The following is a 17,560-nucleotide window of genomic DNA, read 5'->3' on the forward strand; positions in this document are numbered from 1 at the left end:
CTTCCATATAATATAAAAGTGAGGTTTTTCTCTTCTTTACCTTTTCAGTTAGCATTTTCTTCCTCTTTTAATGTTCATTTGGTATTTATATAGATGATGGTAGTAATTTCCACTGACTTTAATAGATTCAACTCAATCAATTTTACTCCTGCAGGGACAAATGTGCCAATTTTTTTTAAGAATCAGAGGCCAAGCAAATTCATTGCAGAAGCCCGGAGATGCTTATCAATAACGTGTGTTTTCTTATAGTTGATGAGTTCTCCTGAAAAGCCATGCTAGAGAACATCACAATGACTCATTATATTTTAAAGACTTGATAATGGAGGAAACTGAGTAAGACAATCATCAGATGAGGTACAGGAATTGACAAACAATAGCATGGCACTTAGAAGCAAGGTTTTAAAGTACATACACAATGTGCTAGCACTAAAATAGTGTAACAGATTTAAGAAAGCTATTAATAGATATGTCATATAAAAGTCTACCTACTGTAAAAAAATACTGGTGTCATAAAACATGGACAAATTTTTCTTATATGCATTAATGCTGAAATGATAGCTACTTTTTTTTATCAACTTCAGATACAATTTGTTCCACTTACATAACACAAAAAATAAATCTTTACAGCAAATTTTACCTAAGAACTTACAAGTCCTTGGCCAATTCTTTCATAGACAAGTATTAAGCAGATAGAAAACAAATAAATGTGTCTGTATTCACAATGGTAACAAATCCATAGTGACGCTAAGATAAAATTGTATCTCTTAATTATTTCAATGTTCTAACTTCCTAAGAACTGATTTAGAAAGTATGAATAGACTTAGATTGAGTCATGAAGACACTTGAGAAACAAGAACACTCATACTCTTCAAGTTCCCACACCCTTAAGGGGCTTTGACACATCACCAAAATTTGGTTTAAATCTTTATTTAATCCTTCGACTATGAATTTTCTATTCCATGCAAACTATATGAGCATTATCATTCTGTGCAGCTAATGATAGTCACAAGAGCCAAGATGAAAGTCATGACTATCATCAGTGATTATTAAGACCGTTCATGGTGGGAATGACTTCCAACTCATGACTGTGCTACAGAAGAGTAAGCAGATCACTTAGCAAGAAAAATAGGGGGAAAAAACCCACAAAATAAATAAAGTGGGTCATTCTCATGATAAACTGATTTTTTAAAAACCATAAAGAATGTGTATTTATGATCTCTTAAAAGTTAATATAGAAGGGAGCTGAGATGGCACAAGAGATAAAAGTTAATATAGAGATATATGTAAAAAAAACCAAAAACAAACAACAACAAAAAAAAGCCAAAAAACCTTGTTACTAATTATTCCAGAAAACCATTCACTAAAAATATATCCATATTGTCACAGAAAATAAAAACAAACAGAAAATGATTTAGCACATCAACAATACATATCATAAAGAGCACAAAGGGAACTTTTGGAAAATGCACATGTTAAAACCCCAAAACTCTGAAGATTCTGAATCAATAGGTCCAGGTTGAATTACCACCTGTTTCTTATTAAAACATAAAACTATATAACATAGAGGCAAATTGTTATGACCTGGGATTTGTCAATAGATCCTTAGAATTGATACCAACAGAATAAGCAGCAAAAGATATAATAGGTTAATTTGATGAAATCAAATTTTAAAATGTTTGTGCATCAAAGGACTTTATCATGAAAGTAAAAAGCCATTTTACAGAATGGGAGAAAGTATTTGGAAACCATATATCCTAGGGCTTAATATCTAGAATATATACAGAAATTCTATAAAATAAGCAAATAAAAAATAGACAAATGACTAGGATATTTCTACAGAGACGATAAACACATGGCCAATAAACACATGAACAGATACTTAACATCAATAGTCACTAGGGAAATACAAATTAAAATCACAATGAAATACTGCTTTACATTCACAAGGATGGCTATACTTTAAAAAAATGGAAAATGGGTTTTGGAGAAGATGACAAGAAAGTGGAACTCCAGCAGATTGTTGGCAGGCACGTAAAATGGTTTAGCCACTGTGGAAAGCAATATGGCAGTTCCTCAAAAAATTAAATATAGAATTACCATGTGACCTGGCAATCCCAATTCTATGTATACACCCAAAGAGTATGAAAACAGGGTCACAAACAGATACTTGTAAACTGATGTTTATAGCAGCATTATTCACAGTAGCCATAAGTTGGAAACATCCCAAGTGTCCACTAACAAATGAATGGATAAACAAGTGCAGTACATACACAATGGAATATTACTTGGTTCTACGAAAAAATAAAGTTATGAGCATGTTGCAACTTGGAAGAATTTTGAAAACATTATGCTCAGTGAAATAAGCAAGACAGATAAGGGCAAAAATTGTATGATACCACTTATAGGAGATGACTACAAATCGCAAATTTGCAGACAGAAAGCAGATTATAGGTGATGGGGGAGTAGGGGGTGGAGTTGGGGAAAAGGGAGAGTGTTTGTGTAATTTTTTTTTTAAAGAAAGAAAACCCTACTAAATGAATAAAATAAATGAGTAGTTATTTTTTTTTATAAAAAAAATTTTATGAATCTGCTTAGCTCTAGATTGAAAACAGATGAGATCCTTGTCCAGTTCAGCTCTGCAGTCTTTTGCTTGGGTCCAAATAAAAAAGATGAGAGAACTAATTGATAGATAGATAGATAGATAGATAGATAGATAGATAGATAGATAGATAGATAATTAAATAAGGAACGTGACTCTAACATAAGAGGTAAAGACTCCTAAGGAATTGAGGCTAGTGATTGGTCTTTTTTTTTAATTTTTTATTTTTATTTCAACAGGAAAAATTTCTCATCTCATACAAACATATCATGAGTCACCATTCTATACATGATAATAAAAAGTACTACTTCATTTGTCACGATTCCAAAGTACTTTCATATCATGTGAATCTACACAGGGTCTACAGTACTTCTCTCAATCAATTATATAAACATTTACTAATAGAGATGATGAAAAAATAACCAGTACATAGGGTTCCTCTTTTGAAACCAACCAGTTATAGACTCCCTTATATTCACTCTGGTGAAACAATCTGTTGCTCTAGGACAAGGTGTAACAAATCATCAAGCCCACTGCTGTTACTGCCCAACATTACTACAGACCAGAAATAGTCTTCCTTTTTTCAATCTTCAGAGGGGTAAAAAAATGGATTATACTTGACATTTCTTAGAAGACAAGCTTTGTCGCAGTGTGGGCTCGCCCGGAGGGCCGCTGCAGGGGCGGTGTGGGCTCGGGCGGAGGGCTGCAACACACGGAGGGGCCTTCTGAGAAGGCGCTCCGGGGCCGGCAAGGTGCGGAGGACGCGCGATAGGAAGAAGACTACCGAGGAGACCAGGATCTGTGCGCAAGTCTGATTTATTCAGGAAGTACAGCGGTTAATATAGGGCAAAGACGGGGGAGGGGTAGGAGGTGTGGCGGGGGGCAGCAGACGGCTGATAGGTTCATGCAGGGGTGCATCACTGGTTGCGGGCAGAAGACGGGGCAGCCAGGGTTCTCGGCGGCAGCGAGGCGGGGCTGTCATGGCCCGGCGGTGGCCCTCGGGGGAGAGGCGGGGTTAGGCCACCGAGGGGGAAGCGGGTGCAGCTGGGCAGAGGGGCGGGCAGTACGCCCGAACCCCAAGCGGAGGGCCTTAATGCCCGTTTCCGCCACCCGGGTCCGACTCGCACCGGCGCCTGGAGACGAGCCGACCCTTGCTGTCGCCGCGCTCCCACACGGTGCCACCCTACAAAGCTTAGTTCAGTTTTATCATCTAAACTCTTTGCATGTCATCATATTAAAGAGTCCTTCTTTGCTTTTACTATATCAGTGCATTAAAATATTCACTTGAGGAAAAAAGCATTTCCTTCAGTATAAGCTATTGGTTTTCATAATTAAGATCCTAAATTAGGAGATACTACGAAAACTCCAGCTTTTCCTTAAGAGATAGATGGCCCTTCTAGCCACAATATTAGTTATACTCAGAAGTTATTTTCAACTGTGTGAAAGTGAAGGACACCAGAGTAAACCTGAACAGTCCCAGGACAGGACCTAATCGAACCTCATTAAGAGAACTTTTACAGCAGTTTGAATGGGTCATTGATATTAATCAATTTTCAAGCAATAAACTAATCTTTAAAATATAATAACAGCATTTTCAAATGGTTTTTGGTATCATGAAAACATTGTATTAATATATATATAATATATAAACATAAATTTTAAAATTACATATAGTTTCCTTATTCTTCCCCCCCACACACACACATCCCTATTAGCAATTAGAAAGGTAAAACTATGTATATGTCTGTGTATGTATGTCTTTGCTTATTCCCCATGGGCATTTCAAAAGCACAATGATAAAAAAAATCGAGAAAGAGGAATGTCCCCATTTTTGCATACATTTTCCTTATCCCTGACACTTTTGAACTTAAGAGAATAAAAATAGCACTAATGATATCATAGAGCATGAACCATTTCCTTTCTGTGTTTCCTTTAAAAACCTTAAAATAACAGGACATGAAATCTAGTTCCTTTAGGACTACCATTGTCTAACCTCCAACACCTCATGTTCATTCAGATCCCTGGAAAACACCTAAATATCTCCTAAGATTCTATGTCATTTGGAATTTTCTCTTTTGATTTGCAATAGAGAAACTCTACTAGAAATAACATCTTATTAAAATGAGAAAAAATGTAACTGGCTGAAATGTATCAGAAAATACATATTTTGAACCATAAACAATCATATGCTGTAAATGTTTTTAGTACCTTTTAGTGGTATAAGCTAATTTTGTTTGCGATTCCCCTGAGAAATCCCGATATAAGTCATTAGTTCAATAAAATAACTGAGTAGTTGTGTGCAAAGTGGCTAGAACAAGTTTAGAATTTCTGTCTTCAGAAAGACAACTAAAAAAATTTTTAGTATATAAAGAAATTTGAGCTACCTCTCTACTAAATATGAATATTGTTAAGAAGATAAAATTTTACATTACAATGCATATATTATTTTTCTGGTGGAAGATTAAAGTGATTATAGCAAAAGTAGGCTATCAAAGTGTACATAGAATATGACCTCAACCAGGTTAAAAAATCCAACTTTGTACCACATTTGAGAACCCAGAAGAGTTTCAGAAAGTATTTAAGTTGGCTTGCAAAAATATGTATGATTTAGTATATTATAAAGTTCAAAGTAAATGGATAAAGAAAACTAAACAAGAAAAAGTCAAGAAAAGTAAAGGCAATATACAAAGTGCACACCATAAGGATAAAAAACTTGAATCTAACCTTTCTAATATCCAACGTTAAAAAATGACATAAAATTATATGTCATAATAACCAAAATATAGACACCAAATCAGAAGCAGCACTGTTATTTTTGATAATGAGACTGAGAAAACTTTACCCAGGAGGCCAGGTCATCATATAGGAACAGCACGTTAAGGAGTTAAAAAAAAAAAAAAGAACCAGAAATAATCACAACAGTTAGCACTTATGGAGGGCTAACTAGGTGCCAAGTACTTGACTTAAATTAACTCATGCAGTGCTTTTAACCCTAAGAGACAGGTACTCCTATTGCCTTCACTTTCACAGATGAGGAAACTGAGGTACAAAGAAATTAAATTGTTTGCCCAGTCAAGGACACACAGCTAATAAGGAGAGCAACCAGTTACCCTCAAGAATATTATTTTAACAACAAGCACAACAACAAAGATTTCCATAGGGGAAAAAGCTGGTCTAGATTAATCAATTCATGGATAGACTTTAGAGTATACAGAGGAATGTACCAATTGAACACTTCTCAGGCTAGCCTTCACAATGCTGACTCTTAATCAACTTCTTAAGAAGACTTGAAAAGTCACTATAATGCTCTCCACACCTCAAAATGCCTCTGAAGGCAGTTATCTTTTCTATTTTAAATTTTATGTTTTAAATAAATGATTGAAATAAAAGAGCTTTAGTTAAAAGTAATTATATCTCTACATGGATGAGATTATTTTCTTGTTTCTGAATCTACACAGTGGGTATTGTATACTTTTTTTTTGATTGGGAAAATAAGTATTATTAATATTAATGATGCTCTTTCTAAAGGAACTAGGTAAGAATTTTATAGGTTTTCCAGGTCTACCTCAATTCTACCAGTTGTGCAAATACTAAGAAAATATGGGATTTAAGTGATAAAAGAATACAGCACTACTAGCTGATGTAAAGCATCAACTTTGTAATAAGGGGTTATTTATGTCCATACCTATTAGTGGCAGAATATTGCATAAACACCAAATGCTCAGTTTTTCGGTTCCTGAATAGAAAGAAATGGAGCCATTGTTTAGAATCTAAGCATACTCAGTGAACAGAACACAAGGCATGCTGCCAAAATTCCTGTGTCATTTATGTTTGATCTCAAATGAAAAGACCTTTCATTTCACTAATATTGTAAAATTATTTTTAACTCTTTAATGGTTTTCCTTTAAGTTCTTCTCTTAAAGAACTATTTTTAACCTAATATATATAAAAGTATGCCCATTATGGATAAGATGGTGGTGTTATAAGCATATCAACATTGCTTTAAGTCATCCTACTACCAATGGGAAGAAACTGATTTGAATAATTTGTAGCTATCTATACTTGCTGTAGTTGTTGGAATCCATTTCAAGAAGGTCTAGTCTAGTTAAAGATTTATTGTGAACACAGGCCAAAATTCTTCTGGTTGAATCTAACTAGAAGTCTACCTCACTACCTCACTAACAACTGACCCAACCAAAGGACATGATAATAAAGTCACAAAATAAAATAGAAAATCAAAGTCAGTGTAGGTGCAAATTATATACTATGTATTCAACGAAGACACCCAATCAAATCTCCTTCTACTATCCTTACTGTATGAGAGAGGCTGGAAAACTAAAAACATTTCTTAGATGTCTTTGCAGTAGAGTTCTATAAGCATCTCAGGTTCTTCCAAACTTTCTCATGTGCATGAAACTGGGAAAATGGAAGCGAGCAATGAGAGTGAGGTGGCAGTCAGCTCTTCAAGGGAAGCTGGGGCTGAAGCTGTACTGTGGGACTGGGTGTTTCTCTTGGCTCTGTAATTCATAGATAGGTAGAATCCAAGTTCCATTCCTCAGCTTCCAGAATTCTATAAGCTACTTATTACCCCATAATAAGTTTGTCTCCATTTTAGGTAGCCAGAATGGATTCTGTTGCCTACAACAAAAACAATGATGTAAGGACTATGATATTTAAAAAATAAGCCAACAGAAGGCTGCAGGGCAAGGAAGACATCTAGTAAGCTCAATGAATTCAAATTCAGATAAACACCAGTACACATGAATAGACATATCAGAGTAAATAAGCTGAAATTCAAAAAGAAATGAAAATCTTGAAAGGAGCAAAAGAAAAACAACTCTCTTTCCAAGGAACCTCAACAAGACTAACACCTAACTTTTCACCATAAACCATGGAGTCAAGAATGTATGGAATATATGTTTTATTTAAGATTTATATAATCTAAAGCTTCTTTAAAAATTAAAAAAAAAAAGTAAGCCAACTTATTAGAGTTTTTGAAGGAAATGTTCACAGACAACACAGTAAATAAAAATAAGAACAGTTTCAAAAAGGAAGGCCAAAAGCATAGGGATGCTACAGAGTACTCTAGCACACAAAAACTAAAGAACAACATTTTACTCCAATGATGCTATAAGCCTGGCTGCATTCTATCACAAATGTCTGACTCTGATAGAATGGCAATCAATTCTAGTTTAAATATTTGCAATCTTATTTGCCATATAAGAAATTCATTTTTAAAAGCAAGTAACAAATAGGATGTAAAATCAAGGTTGGTGTAAACACTTATTACCTAGTCAGGATTCAGGGAAGACCCCTGGAGCATATATAACATTTTGGCCTCACTCAGCTCTGCCAAAATCCCTTCAGGTAGCCAACATGGAAGGTAGCACAGTTGAGAGTGCAGATACAGAGTGAGGAAAGCTGGGTTTCAATTCCAATTCTACTACTTCCTTAATAATATATTATAAATGGGCAAAGTGAGTAAAATACCTTATATAATTGAATGAGATAATGCCAGGCACTTTGTGGGTATTTAAAAAATAACAGCTGAATCTGAATCAAGCTGAAGAAACAAGATATAAATACATTAAAATGAAAAAATAACAAATCTTAGTTAACAGTTCAGGAAAAAAATAAAAATGATATAACATTGCTGTATACAACTAAATGGTAGAAGAATCTCTCACCTTAGAATTCAAAGAAAGGGTAATATTGAAGCAGGTAGGAACAGGCAAGAAAAGCTGGCAAAAGAGGTCAGATTTGAGCTGAACCATTAAAAATAATCTAATTTTGAAAAATTTATTCATTTATTCAAAAAAAAAAACCACTTGAATGTCTCCTACATGAGAGGCACTGGGTGTAGATGCTGAGGATACAGCAGTGGAAAAGATAAATATGGATCTCATGTTCCAGTGGGAAGAGAACAAAGACAAAGGGAGGGGAGGAGGAAAGAAGGAAGAGACACAAATAAGAAAAAAAAAAAAATCCCATAGTGGCCAATGCTATGTAGAAAATATCAGATAATATGATAGGCAAATGACCTAGTGGAACAAGGATGATTTCTCTGAGGATATTTAAGCTGAGATTTGGATATAAAAGGTCATGTGAAGATCACAAAAGAGTATTCTAGAGCAAGGGAAAGCCTGTATAAAAGTCCTAAAGCGGAAAGAAGCCAGACAGATGTAAAGGATTGAAACTGCTTAAATACATATTATTTCAGTGAGACAGAAACATTATTAGCAGAGGGTACAGCAGTGAGGGGGAAGGCAGGAGCTGGATCACAGGGCCATCGCTCTCAACTCTGGCTGCCTGTTAGAATCTCTGGATAGCTTTTTAAAAAAACACTGCTCAGACCAATTATTTCAGACTCTGTGGTCATGGGCCTTAGACACTGGAAGTTTTTCCAAGCTCCTTGGGTGGCTCTAATTTGCAACTAAGTTTGAAAAACATTGCTGAAGGGCTCATAAGTCAGCAAGGAGTTTTTATTTTATTCTAAATATGACAGGAAACCACTGACAGGTTCTAAGCAGGGAAATGACATGATCTGATTTACATTCTTAAAAGACTGGAGAATATGCAACATATTCTCATTAAACATCTACAAATGATCAACCAATATAACAGATGTGTTCTTTAATATTGCAAAGTAAAATTCCACATGCCAGTGGGTTCAGAGATGGTGAACTAGAGCTTTTGGAAAGGCCCATACCTATAGTGGTTCCTGGAAAAAGCAAATGATGGAAGACAGCTAGTTGGGTTGGAGCAGGGTGGGAAAGAAGGGTAAGAGGTGTGCTGTGGCTTTGATATTTAACGATTCTTTTGACTGGCTTAATGTGTCCCTCTTGGCACCTTCATCATAAAACAAAAGCTGTTTTCTCTAAATTGCTCCCCCATGAGAGACACTGTGCAGCAGGAAAAAAAAACACCTGCTCTCTAGGTGGGAGACAGAAGGAGTTGATGGATTCAAGGAGAAGCAAAAAGGATAAATGTGCCATCTCCTGCCTAAAGCAGCACAGACAAATGCTTGCTAAGAAACAGGCTAGTAAAGATAGCAGGCCAACTGTGGCAGTTATGAATTCCAAAAAGAGATATTATGTTTGTAAACTGATCTGTTCCTCTGGGCATGATACCCTTTGATTTTATTAAAATCAAAGGTTTTATGTTTACTTGATTTTACTAAGATTAGGGCATGCAGGGTTGAGTTTCTGCCCCATTGTGGGCTATATAAATGAACACTCACACAGAAGTACACACAAATGAGAAGAATCGGACACAGAAGAAAGATGAGCCATTCGTCTGATAATTTACAGCTGAAGAGAACAGGAAAGCTGAGCCCTATGCCAGCCTACAGCTGAGATCAGAAGAAGCTGCGCCCACAGAGCCTTAAAAGGAAATATGAAGGCTGAACCCTTACAGATATCACTGCCATCTTGCTTCAGCACGTGACAACTGAGTTTGGTAAGGAAGTAACTTGAGTTGGACTCTTTAAGGCCTTTTAACTGTAAAGCTTCTACCCCAAATAAATACCCTTATTAAAAGACAACAGATTTCTGGTATTTTGCATCAGCACCCCTTTGGCTGACTGATACACCAAATTTTCCACCTATGTGTGCCCAGAGGCTGCACATAGGCTCCCTAAATCTGGGAGAGATGAAAAGAACCACTGGAAATGAGCAGGAAGCATCACAGTTCATGGGCTGGCCGCGGTCCCTCTTTACATTGTTTACCTGTGAGCAGAAGTCACTAGAGTAAAATCAGAATTTTATCAGTGAGCTTAATTCTACCACCTCCACTTCCAAGCTACTCAACTCTAAGCTCCCGGTGGCTAGTTGAGCTCGATCTATTAAAGATCACCTTGCTCTGCTCTGTCCTTTCTGGCTCTTTCTCTATGGTTCCACCAAAACTGCTTTCACTTCAAACAGCTCAGAAAACCCTGATTCTACTATGAGACTGGCTTTCAAATGTGTTCTACACATTGAGAAGGTAGGCGAGATCCTGAGTAAAATGATTTTTTTTTTTAATTGGGGAAGAATAGAAAAACAAAGCATTTAGGACTCATACAAGGCACTAGTTAATATAATTGAAAAGTAGTTTCCAAGAATATGTTCCCAGAACACATAATACTTACAAAAATTTCTGAATTTCAAAATAAAATCAAAGCAATGTCCTTCATTATTATCTTCTTCATCCCTGAAAGGATGGATCTCATAGATAGATAATTTCCTCACTGAACTCACTAACCTTTGGCAAACTCCTCACCCTTACAGTGAGAAGTTGAGCGTGACTAAAATCTTGAGAACCCTTACAAGATTGCCCCACGACCACTAATCTAAATCACTGTCAAGTATATTTAAAACAAAAGTACTGACCAATGGAGAGGATCAGTCCTAAGAATCGTTACCAACAGTACCAGGACTGCGTCACCCAGTGTCCTTACTTTTGGAGTGATGCCACAAAGAATCTCCAAATTTGAAATTCCTTCCCTTTTTGAGTTTATGGATCCTATATTTTGGGATCATCAGGGATGGTAGAAGAAATGCCTTTCAGGTGGGAGTTCCTTAATCGGCAGGATTCTTTGGTCACTTTACTTTGGTTTTCCTCCTTGGAATAATGGATGTAGTGTTTTTTTTTAAAGATTTATTTATTTATTTATTCCCCCCCCCTCCCCCGGTTGTCTGTTCTCTGTGTCTATTTGCTGCGTCTTGTTTCTTTGTCCGCTTCTGTTGTTGTCAGCTGCATGAGAAGTGTGGGCGGTGCCATTCCTGGGTAGGCTGCACTTTCTTTTGCGCTGAGCAGCTCTCCTTATGGGTGCACTCCTTGCGTGTGGGGCTCCCCTACGCGGGGGACACCCCTGCATGGCAGGGCACTCCTTGTGCGCATCAGCACTGCGCATGGGCCAGCTGCACACGGGTCAAGGAGGCCCGGGGTTTGAACCGCAGACCTCCCATGTGGTAGACAGACGCCCTAACCACTGGGCCAAGTCCGTTTCCTGGATGTAGTTTTATTGTAATATTTCTTTTTATACAAATGCCCAAAGGCCTCCTCCTGTGTTTTTATAAATCTAGTTAATACATCGTGATAACCAAATTTGTTCAAATAACAAAAAATATTGTCTAATACTACAGAGTACTCTGTTTCAATTAAAGGAGTCCAGTATATATTTTTATAGTTATTCAGTATAGATGATTTGAATATTAAATTAGGATGTTTTGTTTAAAAGCAAATGTAAAACTTGCTGCCTTTTTGTCTGTTTTTTATTGTAAACTTTCTTTTTAGAGCACTTTTAGAATTATAGGAAAACTGCACAGAAAGTACAGCACTCCCACACAGTCCCCATACACCTCCAACATACACAGTTTTCCCTATTAACATCTTGCTTTAGTGCGGTAGGTTTGCCACAAATGATAAATTAATATTGATACATAATTAGTAACTAAAGTCTATGGTTTACACTACTGTTCATTCTTTGCATTTTACAGCTCTATGTTTTTATTTTTTCATTAGAAGTTGCAGGTTTACAGAAATATGCAGAAAGTAGAGTTCCCATATTACCCCCTCTCACACACACAATTTTCCCTATTATTAACCCTTTGTCCTCAAAATGAATCTTTATGACATATGTTATACAGCTAAGCTTTAGGGTACACTTTGAATTTTTAGCATATACAGGTTTAAAAGATTAGTGGGTTAAGCCCAGCAAATATCCTGCCCTTTCAAGACATCACTTTGTGCTATGTCTTATATAAACACCCCCAAGTAGTTCTAGTTACAAGCTTAAAATGAAATCCTACAAAGTACCATGAAGCTCAACTTTTGAGATTCTCTCTTTATCAAGATGAAAGCTTAAGACGTGTTTTACAAAGTTTCCATTATTAAAATAACATGCTGTTGAGATGGAGTTCCATAAGATGAAAACAACCATAATTTGTAGAAAATCCCACCATACTCTTTCCCATTATGTTTTTTTGGAAAAGCTAACAAATACAAAAACAAACCAAGACTGGAAAATAAAGTGCAAAATGACAAGAACACTAACATTCTAAAGTGAATCAAGTTACAGTGGAGGAAAGCATTCCAAATAAATCAGATGGCACCTCTTACCTCACTGGGAGCCTCATGGAGCCCCGTGTTGCTTATGGTTTTTAAAGACGTTGTACAATCCAGCAGTTAAGGGAATGGTTTGAAAATTGATAAGCTTAGATCTGTTGTACAAGTGTTGGTTTATTTGAAGTAAAAACCCCAGCATTTAAACTTTTTCATTCATAATTTTGAAAGTCAGGAAATTCTACTTTATAGGCTATTTTAGAGTAATTAGTGTTAACTTTTGGTATATAACTGATCAGTTCAAAGAGGCTGCAAAAAGAGATTAATTATCACGAAACTTTATTTTTGAAAAAAATAGAAAATTAGAGTTCTTGAACTGAAATGAATTTGTCACCAAATAAGGTATCCTGCCCTATCATACAAGGACTTATTAGTTCCTGTAAATCAGGAATTGACAAGAGTAATTCTATTATTTTTCTATATTAAAGAATACTATAAATGGAGAAGCTCTTAATTTTTTTTAAGAAAAGGAAGTCAACAATGTCTGGATAATCACACCTATCCACCCAATATAGATATGTAGAAAATTCATTCTACTTAAAATATTTTATGAGCTCCCAAATCCCAAGGATGGTGCATATTCAATCTACTACCAAGCACTATGCCGTGGTCTATCTATCCCACTGGTTTTCAGTTTTGTTGGAATCAATTGCCCCGTTTTATAAGCAATATTCAATAATGCTTCCTTTACAACCTTGGAAATATCCACACATACTATAATGTAAATATAATAATCCTACACTTAATTTTTTTCTAAAATCGGGATAAACTTTAGTGTGGAGGAAATAACTTATACAACAATTTTTCTTTTAACAGTTTCCCATTCATCAGGATCCATTCTCCTTAGAAGGCCACTGTGACTATAAATAACAAAACGTTTTTCTTTTTTACAGTTTATTAACCTTTTCATCATCAGTCTTGAAATCAAGTCTTAAGGCAAAATACATCTGGAATCTTCCAGGAAAGAAACAAGCTAAGAAATATATACATAAAGCCTCTAGCTTGTTTTGTCTATACTACTTCTATTTCCAACTCCCCATAACTGGCATTGGTAATATCCTATACCTACAGAGTCAGTCCTGCTTCAGTTTCCTCATAAAAATAGCTTTACTGAGATAAAATTAGCATGCAATAAACGAAACATATGTAAAGTGTCCAGTTTTGATATATTTGACATTACACATGCACAACCATTAACCTAATCCCAATAATGAACATATTCATCACCACCCAAAGTTTCCTTCTCCCTCCTGCCCTTGCCCATCCCTCACTCCTGTATCTTGGCAATTTCTGCTCATCTTTCTATCACTACACATTAATTTATATTTCTCAAATCTTATAAAAATACAATCATACAGTATATGATTTTGTCTGGCTTCTTTCACTCAGTATAATTACTTTGAGATTCACTCATGCTGTTATGTGTTTGAGTAGGTTACTTTTTATCACTGAGTCATTGTATGACTCTGACTCTTCCACAGTTGGTTTACCCATTCATATTCTCATGGACATTTGGGTAGTTTCCAGTGTTCAGCTATTATGAGTAAAGGTGCTGTGAACATTTGTGTACAAGTCTTTTTTATGGACATATGCTTTTATTTCTTTTGGGTCAACACCCGGGTTAGGAATGGTTAAGTAATGTTAGATTAAGTTTAACTTTTTAAGAAACTGTCAAACATTTTCCAAAATAGTTGTACATTGTCAAAACAATTTAATAAAGTTATAAACAAAACAAAGTATAACATTCCTTGATTTACCCAGAATTTGTATTCCAAAAATTTCAGTTACTAAAACGATGGAAAACAATTTGTACATTTATATACGAAATGAAATTGTTATAGGCTTAGTTTATTATAAACAGATTTTTCACCTGTTTGAATATCCAGTGGGCATTCAAAAGTCATCCAGCTAAAACAAATTTAAATACCTTAGTTTCAACCTTAGGTCTATTGACTGAATAAATTCTTTGTGGTTGGGCAGTGAGATGGGGCACTGTCCTGTGCATGACAGAATGTTTAGTAGCATCCATGGCCTCTAACCACTCAATGTCAGTAGTATTATGCCCTTGTCCCCAAACCATGACAACCAAAAATGTCTCCAGACATTACCAAAACCACCACAGTTGAAAACCAGTGTCTTAATCCTAAAGCCAGCATCTCACTGAATGGGGAAACACTGTATGCATTTCCACTAAGATCAAGAACAATGCAAGGAAGCTTATCATGGACAATACTATTTAGCACAGTACTGAAAATATTAAAGCAATTAGGCAAAAGAAATCAATAAGAGGCATATGAATTAGAAAAGATACACCTCAAACAACAGGAAAAACATAAGCATCAGATTATTCCTTGTAACATAGTTTATAATTATAAAATATTGGAAACAACCTCAGAGCTACATATAGGTGATTGGTTGAATGAACTCTGGTATATACATACAATGGAATAATATGCAACTATTAAAAAAAAGAAAAAAAGAATGAGAAAGACCTCTAGGAACTCATATGCAGTGATTTCCAGGAAGTATTGTTAAGTGAAAAAATACAAAGTGTAATAAGAGGTCTATTTAAGAAAGAAAGTTAAATAAGAAAATATATATGATTTGCTCATTTTTCCCAAATGAAACTATAAAGTATAAAGCCTAAACCAGAACAATAAAAAGAGAGGGTGGGAATAGGTTAGAAGAATGTGGAAGCAGGGAGACTGACAATTCCCTGGGCATACCTTTTCAGTATAGTTTTAACATTTAAAAGCATGTTAATATCTTAAATATACAAAAAGAAAAAAATTTAAAGAATTGAGTAAAAAAATAAATAAAATGGAATACAAACAGAAACAAATAAACCTAAGAGTATTTCAAATGAGATTAATCACAATTAACGAAAATACAAGAACTAACCCACATAACTTTTTTTTTAAAGATTTATTTTATTTATTTCTTCTCCCCTTCCTCCCCGCCCCCCCCCCAGTTGTCTGTTTTCTGTGTCCATTTGCTGCAAATTATTCTTTTTGTCTGCTTCTGTTGTTGTCAGCAGCATAGGAATCTATGTTTCTTTTGTTGCTGTTGTTGCAACATCTTGCTGCATCAACTCCCCGTGTGTGTGGCGCCATTCCTGGACAGGCTGCACTTTCTTTCGCGCTGGGCGGCTCTCCTTACGGGGCGCACTCCTGGCATGTGGGGCTCCCCTACACGGGGGACACCCCTGCGTGGCATGGCACTCCTCACGCACATCAGCACTGCAAGTGGGCCAGCTCCACACAGGTCAAGGAGGCCCGGGGTTTGAACCACGGACCTCCTATGTGGTAGGCTGACGCCCTATCCACTGGGCCAAGTCCACTTCCCCCGCATAACTTCTGAATACATATAACTTCATATACTCTTAGTCTAAACACAAAAAAGAACTATAAACAAATATTAAACTCTAGTTAATAGGTTTTTCACAGTGGTATATGTAAGCATCTGAAACTATTTTCTATATAATCTAGGATTGAGCAAATGTAGACAAATGTATTTATTCAATACAATGGGAGTCAGAGAAGAGAATTACAGAGAAAAGGATTACAAGAAAATGAACACTGTGCTATTGGACTGAATTAAAGGTAGTGGAAAAACATACTTTTTGATATATAGATAGAGAAATATATCTAGGAATATGCATGTTTGTGTATATAAATATATATACACACATACAAATACATGCACACATTATAGGTATATAAAAATGTGTTTATATGTACAGGTTTCTTTTTCCAGCTCATATATTAAGAGGGATAATATATGAGCACCCCTAGTGCCAAGATCTTGATATCTAAATACCATCTCCACTGAAAGGGATCGGACTCCTTGAAGAAAGGACTGTTTCAAGCACTGGGGTAAGGAAAGTACAAGATGAACCTGAAACATTTTATGTTGCCAGAAAACATGAAAGTGCTCAAATAATGACGAGGTCATGTCAAAAGTACCAAAGGAGCCAGAAAGAACAGTGTTTATTTGCTAAGCCCAGGATGAACGGAGCATTTAAAATAAATAATGATATTAACAGATAAAAACCCATAGAATAAGAAAAGGATCCATGAGTACATACATACATATGTACATACAGATGGAGAGATATACATTTGTATATATGTGTACACAGAGAAGGGAAAATTCATCCTTAAAATAGAATGCCAATTAATAAGTGTGGAAGAAATGATAATATTAGAAAAATCACTATTTTGTAACTACGACAGTAAATGGTTTAGGCAAGAAACAATAATGATTAAAAACTAGTAGGTGAAACTTGATGAGTGAAAGGATATTTACAGAGTTCTAAAACTCTGCCCAGAAATTAGTTGTTGATTACCAAGGGAAAATAGGAGATTTCCAGTGGATAAACTGATGGTGACAACTCTAATCAAAGGATCAAAGACAATAAGACTAATGGTAGAACAAACCAACATCATGTGCCTCCTGATATGATGCACTGAGAAGGACAAGTCATCACTTCTGTGATGTTCCTGCTAAAAATACATAATATGAATATAATCATGAGGACATATCAGAAACAAACTCAATATGAAAGAATCCTACAAATAACGGGTCTGTACTCGTAAAGAACGTCAAGGTCATGAAAGACAAGGAAAGGCTACAAAACTGTTCCAAATTAAAAAAATAATTCTAGTCTAATTAAATGTAATGCATGATCCTGTATTGGATCAGACTGGAAGGAAAATAATAAGCTATATATATACATTATTGGAGCAATTGGTAAAACTTGAATATATACTAGATAAGAATATTGTATCAATATTAAATTCCCTGATTTTAAAATTTGTCTTTTAGTATAATAAGATAATGTTCTTATTCATAAAA

At 35.6% G+C, this 17,560-nt stretch overlaps 1 protein-coding gene across 1 annotated transcript in view; it reads right to left on the reverse strand.

Moving 5' to 3' along the window:
• VWA8 (von Willebrand factor A domain containing 8) overlaps nucleotides 1-17,560 on the reverse strand; it is a 429,880-nt gene that overhangs the window by 271,760 nt on the left and 140,560 nt on the right. The gene's annotated exons all lie outside the window — the stretch shown is intronic.

The sequence above is a fragment of the Dasypus novemcinctus genome, chromosome 15 (genome assembly GCF_030445035.2).
Source record: "Dasypus novemcinctus isolate mDasNov1 chromosome 15, mDasNov1.1.hap2, whole genome shotgun sequence".
NCBI classification, from domain to species: domain Eukaryota; kingdom Metazoa; phylum Chordata; class Mammalia; order Cingulata; family Dasypodidae; genus Dasypus; species Dasypus novemcinctus.